At 39.2% G+C, this 15,412-nt stretch overlaps 1 long non-coding RNA gene across 1 annotated transcript; it reads right to left on the reverse strand.

Annotated features, from left to right (window-relative positions):
• Positions 1 to 919: 919 nt before the first annotated feature.
• Positions 920 to 8,557, reverse strand: LOC141408173 (uncharacterized). Its single transcript, XR_012421102.1, has 2 exons — positions 8,447 to 8,557; positions 920 to 2,542 (listed from the first exon to the last, which is right to left on the reverse strand). It is a non-coding gene; the product is annotated as an uncharacterized lncRNA (long non-coding RNA).
• Between the last annotated feature and the right edge of the window lie 6,855 nt (positions 8,558 to 15,412).

Below are 15,412 nucleotides of genomic sequence, written 5' to 3' on the forward strand. Positions count from 1 at the left end.
TCTCATCTTCAGATTCTTAATAACATCTGCACAGACCTTATTTCCAAATAAGGTCACATTCACAGGTACCAGGAGTACCTTGTCTTATTGGGACCACTATACAACCTACTAAAGAGATGACGGTACCTTAGCTATGGTCAGTGCACCAAGAGACCATATCACAGGCCTTAGCTCTCGTTCTCATTGGCTCCAAGGATAAGGGAAAATCAACGTAATAACAGCATACTAGATTGTCTACACACACACCCATTGTAGTGGTTTTTGGAAATTATTTCAGGGACAAGTAGTGTTATAGAAATCAGTGCTTCCTAAGGTGAAATAAAATAAATATGTATGTGATAGTCTCACCATCTTAATAAAAAGAAGGCAGTTGTTTAGTGGCAGCACTAGCAAAGTAACTTCTTAAAGCTCTTCAAAAGAATTTGCCCTTGAAGCTGGGTGCAGTGGCATGCACTTGTGGTCCCAGCTACTTGGGAGGTTAAAGTGGGAGGATTGCCTGAGCCCAAGTGTTTGGGCCCAGCCTGGGCAACATAGACTCTGTCTCTAAAACAAATGAAAAAAAAATGCTCTTTTAAATGATTAAATCGCCTACTTCTTCCAAATTGTTTACTTGATGACTTTAATAAACCAAATTTTTTAACCTGATCAGATGCTACTTCTTATGAAATGTGAATAAATTAAGTGTGAGTTGATGACATGCCCTGGTGCTGAATTTATCCATCAGTATGTATCTGAACGAGATGTAATGCCACTTTCCCAGCCTTAGAAGTCAATGTTTGATTATGCAGCTGATTCCAATGACTGCTAAATAAAAGATGGAAACAAACTTCATCAGTTAAAAATTAGAGAAGTAGTATTACTGAGATGCGTACCACATATTCTCGCGTATAAAACAATGAAAAATGTCCAAGTGGGAGGATGACTTTTTATAAATTTTTAATAGTTGATGTCATAGTCATTGAACTTGATATTTTGACCATGATATTATTTTATTTAAAAATGGATTAGGTAAACTATGCGTAATGCCAGAAACGAAAAGGGAATCTGTAAACCCCAAGGTCTTATGAAAAGGAGTCATAACTCTTAGCAAATGTTTAAGTTAATATATATACATGTATAGGCTACAATTCCCCAAGCATTACAAAGAATCCAGGCAAAAGTTAACTCTACTCTGCTGAATGTATGCCAAAAGCCATAATATTTTATTTTAATACAACAAAGACTATATCAAACATCCTGGAATCTGGATCAAAGTACCTAAGAATTGAATTATTTTGACAAAATACAGGCTGGACACTCATATCCTTTTTGTAAGGAAATGAAAACTCCTTACAAAAAGGAAAAGTGAAAATTCCTTTTTCATATCATCCACCCTGGTATAATGCAAAGTACCTTTAGACTAATACAGATATATAACATCTTGGCTTTGCCACTTAGTGGTCATAGGGCTAGGAAAAAAAAACAAAAAATCTCCCAAACAATGTGACCTGTGACTTCTGCAACTAAAAAATTGAAGCATAATACCCTTCTTGCAAGGTCCTTGTGAAGGTTATAAATAATAAGGATAAAGTATCTGATTTTGAATGTCTACTGCTATCCCTAGGCTGTGGTCTTTCATTAGGTAAATCTAAGAGACCACAGTTAGGTGGGTTTGAATACTTCATGTAGCTCTGTGTCGAGGGAAAAAAGGACAAATTTCAATGTTAATTTGTAGACTTCATTTCCATATAAAAATCTGGCTGTTTTATATTTCTTTAATTACGACTAAGGAGCCGTGTGCTATTCATAATGTGACAGACACAAAGATGTGCCGCTCACATCCTCCTTCAAGAAAGCACTCGCTGCCCAGCTGTGAGGAGTGTGGTTTGCTCCCGGCCTCCAGCTGTTAGTCCTTCAGGGTCTGCTTCAGCTTTCCGGCACATTTCACACATGAGCACCGTTAGTTGCGCGGTGGCCCCCAGCCAATGACTGAGTCGGGCAGTGGTAGCCAAGAGCCTGTTCTGGCAGCAGCGTCCTGCCAATGACTGAACACGGAGTGATGCAAGGTCCAGCCACTGCCACCCAACGCAGATTCCTCTCGTGGGCAGGTGTGCTCCCGAGCTCCCCACTGGGCTGGCAGAGGCTTGGTCGGGTTGGCATCATGACTGACAGCACCCCTGCCCAGTCCTGCTCCCTTCCTTTTCTGTTCTCAGGTGTACTCCCCAATAAATAGTTTGCACTCCTAACAGCTGCAATGTCTGCTTCCAGAGAACCCAAATTGTAACACATAAAAAAATGTTTAAGAGATGTATCTTACTAAGCCACAATAACAACAACAACAACAACAACAAAAGTCTTGGTAGAAGAACTAATGGAAATGCAGAGGTTCTTCATTACTTTGCCTAAAACCTCCCAGACCAGGTATCTATTCTATCCTAAATGAACAATTCATAACTTCAGTCTGTTCCTGTTAGTGTTAAGCCAATGTTAGTATTTTTCTGTTTGGTCCAATGGGAATTTGCTTGCTCTGAGTTGCCCGTGCTTCGTCATGTATTCTGTGTCTCTGTGAAGATAAAGAAAAAAGCAGCTACGCTGTGATTCAAGACACTGAAGCCATTCTTTTATATTGATTAAGATTCTCAACTTCTTTAAATATCCCTCTGAGGTGTTATTTTCCAAGCTATTAATCATTTTTATTGCTTTTCTCTGGAAATTATCCAAACTCTGCACCCTGCATCTGTCTTCAGATGCAGTTTCAAACTCCTTGCAAAATAGTAACAACCTGGCTATTGCAAAATAAGACAGAGAAGCTCAGTGGCCATAGCTACTGACAAGAACTCACTATAGAAACTAGGGATACAAGTTTTCTACATATGTTCACCTTTATCATTTAGTAATTGCATAATATTTAATATTTTACTTGTTTTTATCCCACCTTACCCTAGAGATTTTTGACAGTATTATTTAAAATGTACCAAGAATCAACAATATACAAGGAATGATTCCAGCAGAAACACAAAACATGGTTTTCTATCAATTCTGTAAATAAACATTTTATAAATCTTCCTATTAAAATAATACTACTGGCACTTACACCCACACATGTCCCTAAAAGTGATGGTGAATGACACAATAGAATGAAAAGGCCCAATGCTTTTGTCTTCTATTCATGTTTATTCTTTTAAAATAAATGCAAAGATTGCCACTGACTCTGTTTGCAGTCCATGTTATTTAATAGCCAGCTTTCTTGGCCTCCACAATCTGGTGTATGATCTGCTTTTCTAGCACATTCTCCAAGAATCCCTTCACTCACTTTAAATTCCATCAAACTGAACTGTACACCATTTCTCTGCAAACACTGCTGCTTTCCTTAGCTCTCTGCCTTACTTAGCATTTCATACATCCTCAAATGCATTTCCTCCCCATTCAAATACTTTGTCATCCAAAACCCAATTTGAAAACCTCCTTTGCCTTGAAGCCCTTTCTAATGCCCACAGTTGTACTTTCTCCCTTCTCTGAATGCCAAAAGCACCCAGTTCCATGATCCCATTCTACATTATATTACCTGACACGCACATGCATCTTACTTCAGATGTTCCGCTGGCCAGGAACACTGGCTTGTTTTTTTGGTTGTTGTTTTTTGTCTGTTTGTTTTTTGAGATGGAGTCTCGCTCTGTCACCCAGGCTGGAGTGCAGTGGCATGATCTCAGCTCACTGCAACCTCCACCTCCCAGGTTCAAGCAATTCTCCTGCCTCAGCCTCCCAAGTAGCTGCGACTGGGACTATAGGTGCATGGCACCATGCCCAGCTAATTTTTTGTATTTTTAGTAGAGGCGGGGTTTCACAGTGTTAGCCAGGATGGTCTCAATCTCCTGATATCAGGTGATCCGCCCACCTCAGCCTCCCAAAGTGTTGGGATTACAGGTGTGAGCCACCACCCCCAGCTTGGCTTGTTTCTTCTGTGTACTCCCTCCACCTTTCTGCCAAATATTCATCCAATAAGTTACTGGATTGGTCCCAAATATGTGCCAGGCACTCAAGTAAGTACTGGAAATATAACTACAAGCAAAGTTGTCTTGGAACCTATCCACAGGGACCTTAACAGGAAGAACTACTGAAAATGCAGTGACTATAGTCCCACAGTGAGCCTAGGGCTCTTGGGCTGGTGTAGGAGACATAGGTAAGGCTCCTAATCCAGGCTTTAAGATCAGAGAACTCTAACAAAGTCTAAACTGCAAGCATTTAGCCAGGAGAATAAGCTAGGTGGCGATGATAGTTACAGGTAGAGAAATAGCTCTGAAAATGCCAGGAGTGACACAGCACTGTAGTGTGAAAGCATGGGGGGAGCATTAGAATGGGTGGACCAGAACTGAAGGTGAGAGGTGAGGCTCAGATGTGAGCAGAAGCTGGTCAGAATAGTCTTTTAAGATAGTGAGGGAGATCACCTATTGGCCCAAGGAAAATGGCAAGTCACTGAAGGAAAATCAGAATTTGTGTTTTCTTTTCTTTTTTTCTTTTTTTTTTTTTTTTTTTTTTTTTTTGAGAAGGAGTCTCGGCTCTGTCTCCCAGGCTGGAGTGCAGTGGTACAATCTCGGCTCACTGCAACCTCTGCTTCCCAGGTTCAAGCGATTCTCCTGCCTCATCCTCCCAAGTAGATGGTATTACAGACACCCACCACCACACTCGGCTAATTTTTGTATTTTTAGTAGAGACGGGGTTTCACCATGTCGGCCACAATGGCCTCGAACTCCTGACCTCAGGTGATCCACCCACCTTGGCCTCCCAAAGTTCTGGGATTACGTGAGCCACCAAGCCTGGCCAGAACTTACATTTTCAAACGACCCTTCATAACTGAAAGGGTCATTTGGTTGCAAGAGACAGGGAACTGGGAGATTACTTAGTGGCCTTAATAGTCTGTTAAGCCTTAGTAATGTTAGTAACTAAGTTACTAACTTAGTAGGGTAAGTAACTAACTTAATAGCATTGCCACTAATCCAAGCAAGTTTCAATAGGTGGTATGATATGAGACATATACCCACATATTGCAAACAAATATAAATTGCCAAGTTCCAAGTCAAATGCATATCTACCAGCTTTCACCCTCTCCATGAATAAAATTTAAGTGAAAATAAACAACTACTCCATACCAGTGGGGGCCTCTGACTGTCCTATGCCAGACTGCCTCATCTAACATCTGAATTTTTAACACTCCTGGTGCCATTTTAACATTTCAGCCATGACTATCATGGAGAAATTCACCGAGTTTCCAAGTGTTGCTGCAGTTCATGATTCATTTGGTTAATCAATCAATACTGCAAGCATTTTTATTTTTGTAATAGACATAATTACTATACTTAATTGATAAGCACTGAGGACAAACATTTAAAAAATATATCCAAGAAAGCCCACTAACAAAGAATGATATCATATTTTTTTCCCCACATTCCTTTGACCACAGGTAAAATCAGCAGGCACTTTTGCTGCTGCCTTTGTTTAAAACTGATTGGTAGATGAGAAGTAGGGTAGACGTTACTTGGATTGGGAGTCTACATTTTTGGTCAGGAAATAGCACAGATCTCCCTGTGTAATATAAAACTACTTTTGAATGGCAGCAAAAGACAGAAGAGAAATGCAGCAGGTGATGTTTCCTCACGGTTACGGCACGCACCTCTCCACTGCACGACCAGCACTGCCACCACCAGCTCACAAAGAGATCAGTGTTCTCTTCCCAGCAGATCACATGGTGTGTCTTAGTTCAGGCTGCTATCACAAAGTAATATAGACTGAGTGGCTTATAAATAACACACATTTATTTCTCACAGTTCTAGAAGCTGAACGTCTGAGATCTGAGTGCCAGCACGGTCAGGTTCTGGTGAGGGCCCTCTTCCAGGTTGCAGACAGCCAAATTCTTATATCCTCACATGGTAGAAAGAGAATAAAGGAGCTCTCTGGGGTCCCTTTTATAAAGGCACCAATTCCATTCATAAAGGCTCTCCCCTCATGACCTAATTACCTCCCAAATGTTCCACCTTCCAATACCATTTAACATACAAATTTGGTGGGGGATAGACATTTAGACCACTGCGTAGTGTTATGGTGGGAAATGAAATTGTCTTAATAGCTACCATAGCAACTATCTAGTTAATACCAAAAAGAAGGACCCTACATAAACAATTTTGAAACAGGTTATCCTTTTTGGTGAATGTCCTCTATCATCTAATTGACTCAAAATTGAATAATTAACTTGTTCAGTTACCTAAGCACGCATTTATTTTAAACCAGATATACAATCATTTTTACTTGAAGTATGTACCAAGAAATTATACTGCTCACAACAGTGTTCTATGGACTCTTAATAGAGCTGTTATTATTATTTGGCTCTGTTTGGTCTTATAGATGAGGTGAGTATTTGGTTGTACCTATTGTAAAAAACAAAACAAAACATAAACACCTAGGCCACCTGTACTATGGCTCTGTTATATGAAAAAATATTCAAGCCTGATTTGTCCACATGTATATGAGCTAAAATGGTTCAAAACTTGAAGTTTGTGGATTTTCTTGGCAGGCTTTGCCCAGAACCTTCAGTTGGGCATGCCTCCTTGTCAGGCTTTTAACTTTCATAAAGAAGTGACAGTTGTCCCTGTCATCACAGATCTTGCTCAGCTAACTGATAGAAAATAAATCTATACACAGTAACAGAAAAGATTAATTGCAAAGCCCAACAACTTGTCAGAGAAAATGACCTTGAATTCTTTGTTCCTCAATAGAAGACGGAAGAATATGCAATCCATCTATTCCTTTAGCTATTCAAAAATCTTTACTGGATCAAGCCTTATAAACCAATTATGTAACTGGATGGCACCATTTTGTTTTCCTAGTTAAATCACTTTTTTCTCAATGAGCTTTAACAGTCTCCCATCAGCATATTTTGTGAGATAATATGAAAAGAGAATCCTATAATACTCAGAATCTATTTATTTTACTCTAAGGGTGTCATCAAGTATATTGTTTCTTGTATTACCTGGTGACCTCTTTAAGAGAACTCGTAGGATAAATTTCTTGTAGGTCTTAGTGCCAGAAAGAGCTGGGTTTCCCCCCAAGGCAATTGGACTCGTTTTTATTTTTTGTGGATGCGGTGAATCAGAGACCTGGTTATGTTCCTGTCTTTGTATTGCCTGCTAGAAATCTTACAGCCAAATCAGTGGCTCACAGATTCACATTAAATTACTCTATGCATTTTTTCTTACTACAAAAAGAAAACATAATTATTAAAGATGGAAAATTCTGATAAGAAAAAAGAACATAAAAATTACTTGTATTCTCACTATTCCAAGATGATCACTGTTATTTCGTTAATTTTTAGAGCTTTATTCCTACGTGTATGTCGTTTTAGTCTTTTGTAAAAATAGAATCATATTACATATCTCTATTACTTGCTCTTTTTGTTTGATAGTTTACTGTGAGAATAAATTACATATTATTAAATATCCTGCTGCAACATTTTTAATGATTGTTGAGAATAAACATTCCATAGATGTATCAACATCCATTCAACCATTCCCTTATAATTATTTATGTTCTTTCCATGTTTGTGTTATGAATATTTTCTAATGAATATCTTTCTTACAGTATCTTTATAATAATCTTTTATGAACATCTTTTATTTCTTTAAGAACACATTTTTAGAAGTAAAGTGATTAGGTCAAAATGTATGTAAAATTATAAGGTTACTGTTAGAAATTAAGAAATTTCTCTTTAAAAGGCTGTATAAGCTTTTAGTCCAACCAGCAGTTTTATTAAATCTCAAACATTAGTTACAGAAGGTTGTTTGTATTATTTGACACTTCACACACATGAGCATGTAGGCGCACACACACACATTCACAAAGCACAGAGCACCGGTGCTGCTGCTGGGCTAGTTTAACAGATATGGATATGGCGGCCACCAGCTTACCCGCTGGGCCCGGCCCCACAGGGAATAGATGAGCCCCAACATCATCACATCTCTGCTCCATGATTCTGACTAAAACAAGCTAAGAGTAGACAGTCGGTCTGAGTTAGGTCATTTTACACTTTCTCTTGAATTTTCACAAAGGAAAGAAGACACACAGAAACTGGAAATGGCTAGACTTACCATGTCCAAGGAATAGAAGGCCCCTGCCCCCATGAGAATATTCACAAATTCCTGCTGCTGAAATCCTAAAAACTATTATAAGCCTCCCCTCCCTGAGACATAGTTTTCATCAATACCAAGCCATGCTGAGCTAGCCAACAAACCATGACTGAAATAGTAATAAAACTAACATTTATTGGACATTGATGATGAAACACGTGATGTTCTAAGAGCTTCATCTATATTGTTTCACTCAGTCTTTATAACAAGCTTATGAGGTAGGTAACATAAAGATCTTAATTTTAGAGATGAGGAAGCTGAAGCACAGAGAAGTTAAGTGATTTGCCCACTTACCTAAGCTCACATGGCTCATAAGCAGCAGGGTGAAGATTTGAATCAACAAAGGCCATATTCCTAATTATTACACTGGACTGGGCTTCACCCTTCAGGAAGTCATAGAAACCTGCCAAGAGGCAGAAAACAGATTATCCTACGCAATTATAATTGGTGACATTACCAGGTTTAAAATGTATTTATTGGGCCAGGCACAGTGGCTTATGCCTGTAATCCTAGCACTTTGGGAGACCAAGACAGGCAGATTACCTGAGCTCGGGAGTTCAAGACCAGCATGGGCAAGATGGTGAAACTCTGTCTCTACTAAAATACAAAAAATTAGCTGGGCCTGGTGGCGGGCACCTGTAATCCCAGCTACTCAGGAGGCTGAGGCACGAGAATTGCTTGAACCCGGGAGGCGGAGGTTGTAGTGAGCCAAGATCGCACCAATGCACCCCAGCCTGGACAACAAAACGAAACGCTGTCTCAAAAAAAAAAAAATGTATTTATTGAATTGACAGTAAATAAGATATCAGATTGTTGGTTTTACTTGTATAACCTGTAATATAATTATTTTAATTATTGAAGACTTTGGAGGTTAATGCATTTTTCAGTAGCCAACATGCCATTCCAAATTGAGAATATGAAGGGATACAGAATGGATGGTGATGATGATTTATCTCATAATGACTTTAGGTCCTACAGTAGGTCTACACCACCTTAATTTTAAAAATAGCATCACACTAAAAGTTAGAAAACCAGTATTTCTCCAATTTTACCATCTCTCCCTAATTTTAGTCTCTAATTCCCCTTAAATCCCTTCTAAATCATTCTGAGAATAGCCAGACACTGATCTTGCTTCTCTATGGCACAGGCCACTTTCTCTACTCTTTTTCAGCCCCCTGTGGCCATTCCCTCCATATCCGCTGTCCTACTGAAGTCCCTGATGGCACCGCTGCTGCTACAGAAACCGACTGTAGGAGCCTATGTCACTGTTATTTTTACCAGATCTCTGCAGAGGCCTCCAGTGCCTGCTCTTGCAGCATTAAGGCCCCTGAGGAGATGCCATTTCCTGTCCCTGCAGGAGCTGCCAGCACCAGAGTGGCTGCCTCTGGCACACTCTCTGGTCCTCAAAGAGCACAGGCACACAGGCTCCTGGAGTCATCACTTTCCAGACTGCAGCCACTTCAGCCTGAGAATAACGTTCCTGGTGTTATCCAAAGTCACTTTGCTTTTCTCACTTGCCTATCATATCATCTTTGAACCAATGTTGTTCACCCGTTTGTCTTCCTGCAAGTGTCTTCTCTTGCTGAAGGCTTCATGATCACTCACGTAAATAGACACTACCTCTTCCAGACATTCCAGACATGTCTGAATTCACGGGTAAACACTGATTCAGCTCACACTGGAATTCTTTCAGTCATATCTATTACCAGTATTGCTATTATCCCATCATTACCATAATCATCATTATGTTGATGATAATGATGATGATGATGAACTGGTATCTATTAGTGACACTTGCTATATATCAGACCACATTGGGGAAAATTAGATGTACTCCTCCATCTCATTTTTCCAATATAAAAACATTTCTAAAAGAATTCTGTATTTAAAAAGCCTAGCACAGCATTTTTCTTCTTTAAAATAAACATAATTGGTGTTATGTGCCTGAGAAAAAAATGTAATAAGCCTAGCACTGAGTTTTTCTTCTTGCATATGTATATAATTGCTGTTGCATGTTGAAATAATAAGGAAAAAAGAAGCTTCAAAATGGCCTATCTGTAATATTTTTGACTTAGGAGTGAAAAGGTCTAGGTTCTAACCATGCTTCACTCTTTAACTCACTGTGTGCCTTTGGAAAAGACTCAAAACCATGCTAGAGAGTCCTTATTAATAAAATGAAGTTGTTTTAAGAAATATTTTGTGGATATTCAATTTCAAGAACAGAGTGTTTAACAAATAATAATTATTTTCATTTCTGATCTCTCATTTGCCAACAAGAATTATACCCAAAAAAACCCGTGTTAAGTGTCAGTTTTGGAAAGCTGCTATCAGTTATAACTATGTGACTGGTAGATGAACACATACACCAAGAGACAGATATTAATAAAGTGCTTAAAAGGAAAGCTCAAAACATCTTGTCACCAGTGTGTTACTGATGAAAGAACCTATGAGTTACGGCAGTGAGTACAATGATCTGATCTTCAATATCTGAATATCCATGTATCAATGTATGTATATATCTATTTATCTATCTTTTGTTTTCACCACAACCACAATTATCTTGATTCCATGGCTAGCAGCCTTAACTATACCTACAGGAGCAGCAGAAATAAGGGAGAGATGTGAATAAAAGACAATCACTACCCTGATTTTCCTTCTTCGTTCCTATGCCTCCCTGCCTCAGCTTCACTCCATTCTTATGGATGTCCATATACCACTGAAGGTTCTTCTGATAGCAACAATTACCATTATGAAACATTTTTAACACAATTTAACAGGTATTCGCAAACTTTAGATTTCTTTTTGAGACAGGATCTTGCTTTGTGGCCCAGGGTGGAATGAAGTGGCGCAATCATAACTCACTTCAGCCTTGATCTCCTATGTTCAAGTGATCCTCCTGCCTCAGCCTCTCAAGTAACTAGGACTACAAGTGCACACCACCATACCTAGCTAATTTTTTTTTTTTTTTTTTTTTGGTAGAGGCAGGGTTTCACTATGTTGCCCAGGCTGGTCTCAGATTCCTGGACTCAAGCAATCCTCCCACCTCAGCCTCCCAAAGTGCTAGGATTACAGGTGGGCCACTATGCCCACCTGCAACTTATTCTTCTTATTTGAAAAATCTAGACATTAAGAATATATTAGGAACTGTGTTTGGAACTGCAAAGAACAAAAAGATGAATCAGATATGGATGCTTCCCTCCAAGAACTAGCATTTGAGAATGTACTGGAGAATGGGATTTTCTGCACTTCTATCATACTGTGTTACTGTGTTGCTGTGTTGCTGCATAACAAGTTACCCTAACGCTTAGTAGCCTAAAACAGCACACGTTTATTATTTCACAGTTTCTGTGGGTCAAGAATTTGGGAGTAACTTAGCTGTTCTGAGCCAGATCTTTTAAAAAGTTGATGTTGGGATTTGAGTGAGGGCTGCAGTCATCTAAAGGCTTGACTAGGGCAGCAAGATCTGCTTTCATGATGCCTCACACACGTGGTGGATGGCAGGAGGCCTCAACTGCTTGCCACATTGGCCTCTGCACACAGCTGTTGAGCATCCTCACAACATGGCAGCTGCTCTCCCCACAGCAAGTGATCTGAGAAAACAGAAATGTGGAAGTAGCTGTGTCCTTTATGGCCTACCCTCAAAGACATACATTATTATTTCCAAAATATCTTGTTGGTTTCATAGGTCAGCCCTTTTTAATGTGGGAGGAAACTACATAAGACCATAAATGCCAGGAAGGCAGAGACCATTGTGGGGTCATCTTGGAACCATTACAATGTGTAACGGACTCTCCCCAGGTCTCACTTGCAGGTCAAAGCCACATCAATATTTCAAACTTCACTAGCTCACGTCCCAATCATTGACTCAACATTCCAAGCTCCAAAAAATCTCTTTTCTTCCCCAGCATTTCTGCAGCTTCCTAGGGAGCCTGCCCCACTGCTGCACAGAACCATTCTCCTACCCAAGGGTGCTGCTGCATCAGGAATTGCCACTGAAGAAATGGAGCACTCAGTGCCAAACCAGGCAGTGTTTGCTTCAGAGCCAAGGGATCTCCTCTTCACTCAGAATCTCCATTCCCCTCTGGTAGCTAGGTTTTTCTTAATTAGGTCAAAGTCATCACCTTCAGTCCTTCCTCCCTCAGCTTACATTCTCTTCCAGAAGGCTCCTCAACCCTCATTTGTTACTCAGTTCACCAGATCGACTTAGATAAGTCTTTATTACCCTTAAACTAGGCATTTCTACCCTCTCTTTCCTGTTTATGTCCTGTTATATTTACAAAAATAAAGTCAAAATTTAAAAATGCCTTCAGATAGAAGAACATTTTGATACATTTGCTGAGTCTCAGCCCTCAATAGTATCTTTCTACTAACTAAATTTCCATTACTGCTACTCTTGCAATTAGGTCAAATGGAGTCTGGAGTTCAGAGTCCAGCCCATCAGTCCCTGTGGTGCTAACCTGTAGTGATAAACCCTGTAGCCACACATGGGTGGATGAACAGACAGGTCAACAGCCACTTTAGCTTAATGACTGTGGAAATGCTGCCTACATTTAACACAGAAGCTTGCTCTGCATTTTCGAATGAAAGGGAAGAAAGCAAATTTTAAGATACTATAATAAACTTACTTGTCTCCATTATGGAAAAAAAATTATATTTTTAGTCATTCTACTTAGACATTCCTCAATAAAATCTGAATTTCTGCAGAAAGCTGGAATGAACTGTATGAAAGGTTACATTGTCACTGGAGCCATTAACAGAAGTTCATCCTTCTATCCCTGATTGAAAGCTCCTTGCCTTAAGTCAAAGTTTCTGTCACCATGGAAGCCAGAAAACAGTTAGAATAGAAGTAAAATGGCTCAAGATGCTCATTTATAAAAGGAGTTGTGAATTGTGTAGCAGAGATCCAAGGCAGACAATAATAAATGAGGCAAGTTCCCATCTGATTTTTAAAGTTGCACACAGTCGAAATTCTCATTTATGGGATTAGTTAGGATGTGAATTTATGCATTCAGAATTGGAACGTGAAGATTCAGCATTATCATGGCAGAAGTCTAGCTTTGTTCTGCAAGTCTTTCTTCATAATAATAAAAGTTAAGCGTGTCTTACCACGAAAAAAAATGTTGTGTGTATGTAAGGCATATGCTAATTAGCTTGATTTAGACATTCCATAATGTATACATGTTCCAAAAAATGTTATATATGATCAATATATACAATTTTTGTCAATTTAAAAAACTAAATAACTTTAAAAATTATTTTCCCCTCTTTGGTGGTCATCATCACTTCTCTCTCTTTTCTTCCTTCAACTTTCTATTTTAAGTTCAGGGGCAGATGTGCAGGATGTGAAATTTTCTTACACAGGAAAACAGGCGCATGGTGTTTAGCTGCACAGATCATCCCTTCACCCAGGTATTAAGCCCAGCATCCATTAGCTCTTCCTCATGCTCTCCTTCTCTTCACCCCTGCCCTGACAGGCCGCACTGTGTGTGTTCCCTCCCATGTGTCCCTGTGTTCTCACCATTCAGTTCCCGCTGGTAAGTGGGAACATGCAGTGTTTGATTTTCTGTTCCTGAGTTAGTTTGCTGAAGATAATGGCTTCCAACTCCGTCCATGTCCCTGCGAAGGACGTGATCTCATTTGTTTTCATGACTGTTAAGTTAATCATAGTACTACGACTTTTAGTCGAGAATGTCTCAGTATACTGAACATTGAAGGATCACCTCAAACCATTAACTCCTTGGGAATTGATGTGAGATGTACTAGTTTTTATTAGTTTGCTGCTGTAAAAAAATTATTACAAATTCAGTAGCTTAAGAAAACACCCATTTGTTATCTGGAGATCAGAAGCTCAGTCAGAGCATAGCTCAACTGATCCCCCTGCTTAGGATACCACAAGGCTAAAAACAAGGTATTGGCTGGGATGTGTTCTTTTCTGGAAACTCTGGCAGTGAATCCACTTCCACACTTATTCAAGACGGTGACGGAACTCAGTCCCTTGCAGTTGCAGGACTGAGACTCCTGTTTCTTTGCTGGCTGATAGCTAGGACTGTTCTTAGCCCAGAGAGATCTCTCTCTGTTCCTCCTTGCACATGACCTTCTCCATCTTCAAGACAGCAATAGCATATTGAGTCCTACTGACTCTTCAAATATCTGTGGCTTTCTCTTCCGACGTCAACCAACTAAAGAAGCTTGGTCTGAAGGGTCTACGTGATTACTCTGGGCACACCTGGATGATCCAGGAGAATCTCCCTGTTTTAAAATCAGCTGATTAGTAACCTTAATTATATCTGCAAAGTAGAGTATATATTTGCAGATATAATTAAGAATTTGCCCTGTCAGGTAACATACTCACTGGTGTAACACCAGAGAAGGAAGGTCATGGGGCCGAAGTTCTGCTGTCACATGGGGGATGAGTAGAAAGAGGTATTTTCCCCTTACAGTAAATATTTCTCTATCACTTGGGCATTTTCTTAATACAAGCAATTACTAGTTTTGTAATTTTTAAAGCTTTTTTATTTTAAAGATTAAAATATTCAAAGTCATCCATTTTCAAGTATACTAAATTTTTTCAGAAACCTTCATTCACAAATAATATAAATTGCATTCTTGTCTGTTAAGTCGGGAAGTCTACTAGCTGTCATTGTTTGGCTTAGTTTAAGATCAACACTTTAAAGTTATATCTGTGAAGATGTTTACAAAAAAAAAATTATTTTTCCAAAGGTACTACTGGCATCACATACAGAATTGAAACTATATCTTTTTGAAAGAAAAAACTGTTAAATAATTAATTAAGCAATCTAGATTTTAAAATAAATGTGCATTTTGTACTCTCAGCACTAAGTGTCATATACAGAAGATACACAGAGATACACAGAAGAGGGAAATGGTACCCATGTTACTTATAATCTCACTGAGAAGGCAAAGATAAAAAACATAAAATAATAATAATATACTCTGAGGTGTTATGTATAATTTATACCTTCGGAATTCAGAAGAAGGTACTGTCACTGCCTTGGTGGGGATATTTCCCATAAAAAGCAGAATTTGAATTTGTCAGTAATGCTCTGCCTTTTTGAACCTAAGTCCCTCAACTCCTCCTTCCCAAACAGGAAGTCTGGCTTGAGCCTAGCATTCTAAATCCTGTGGGAGGGAGTAGCTGTTGTGTCATTGTATTTCAATCTCCTCTTATCATGCTAGTACAAATTCTTCAGGGCCCTGAAACAGACAGATGCAGAGGCAATTCATGAAAATTATGATGGA

This window comes from Macaca fascicularis, chromosome 12 (genome assembly GCF_037993035.2).
Source record: "Macaca fascicularis isolate 582-1 chromosome 12, T2T-MFA8v1.1".
Taxonomy (NCBI): Eukaryota; Metazoa; Chordata; class Mammalia; order Primates; family Cercopithecidae; genus Macaca; species Macaca fascicularis.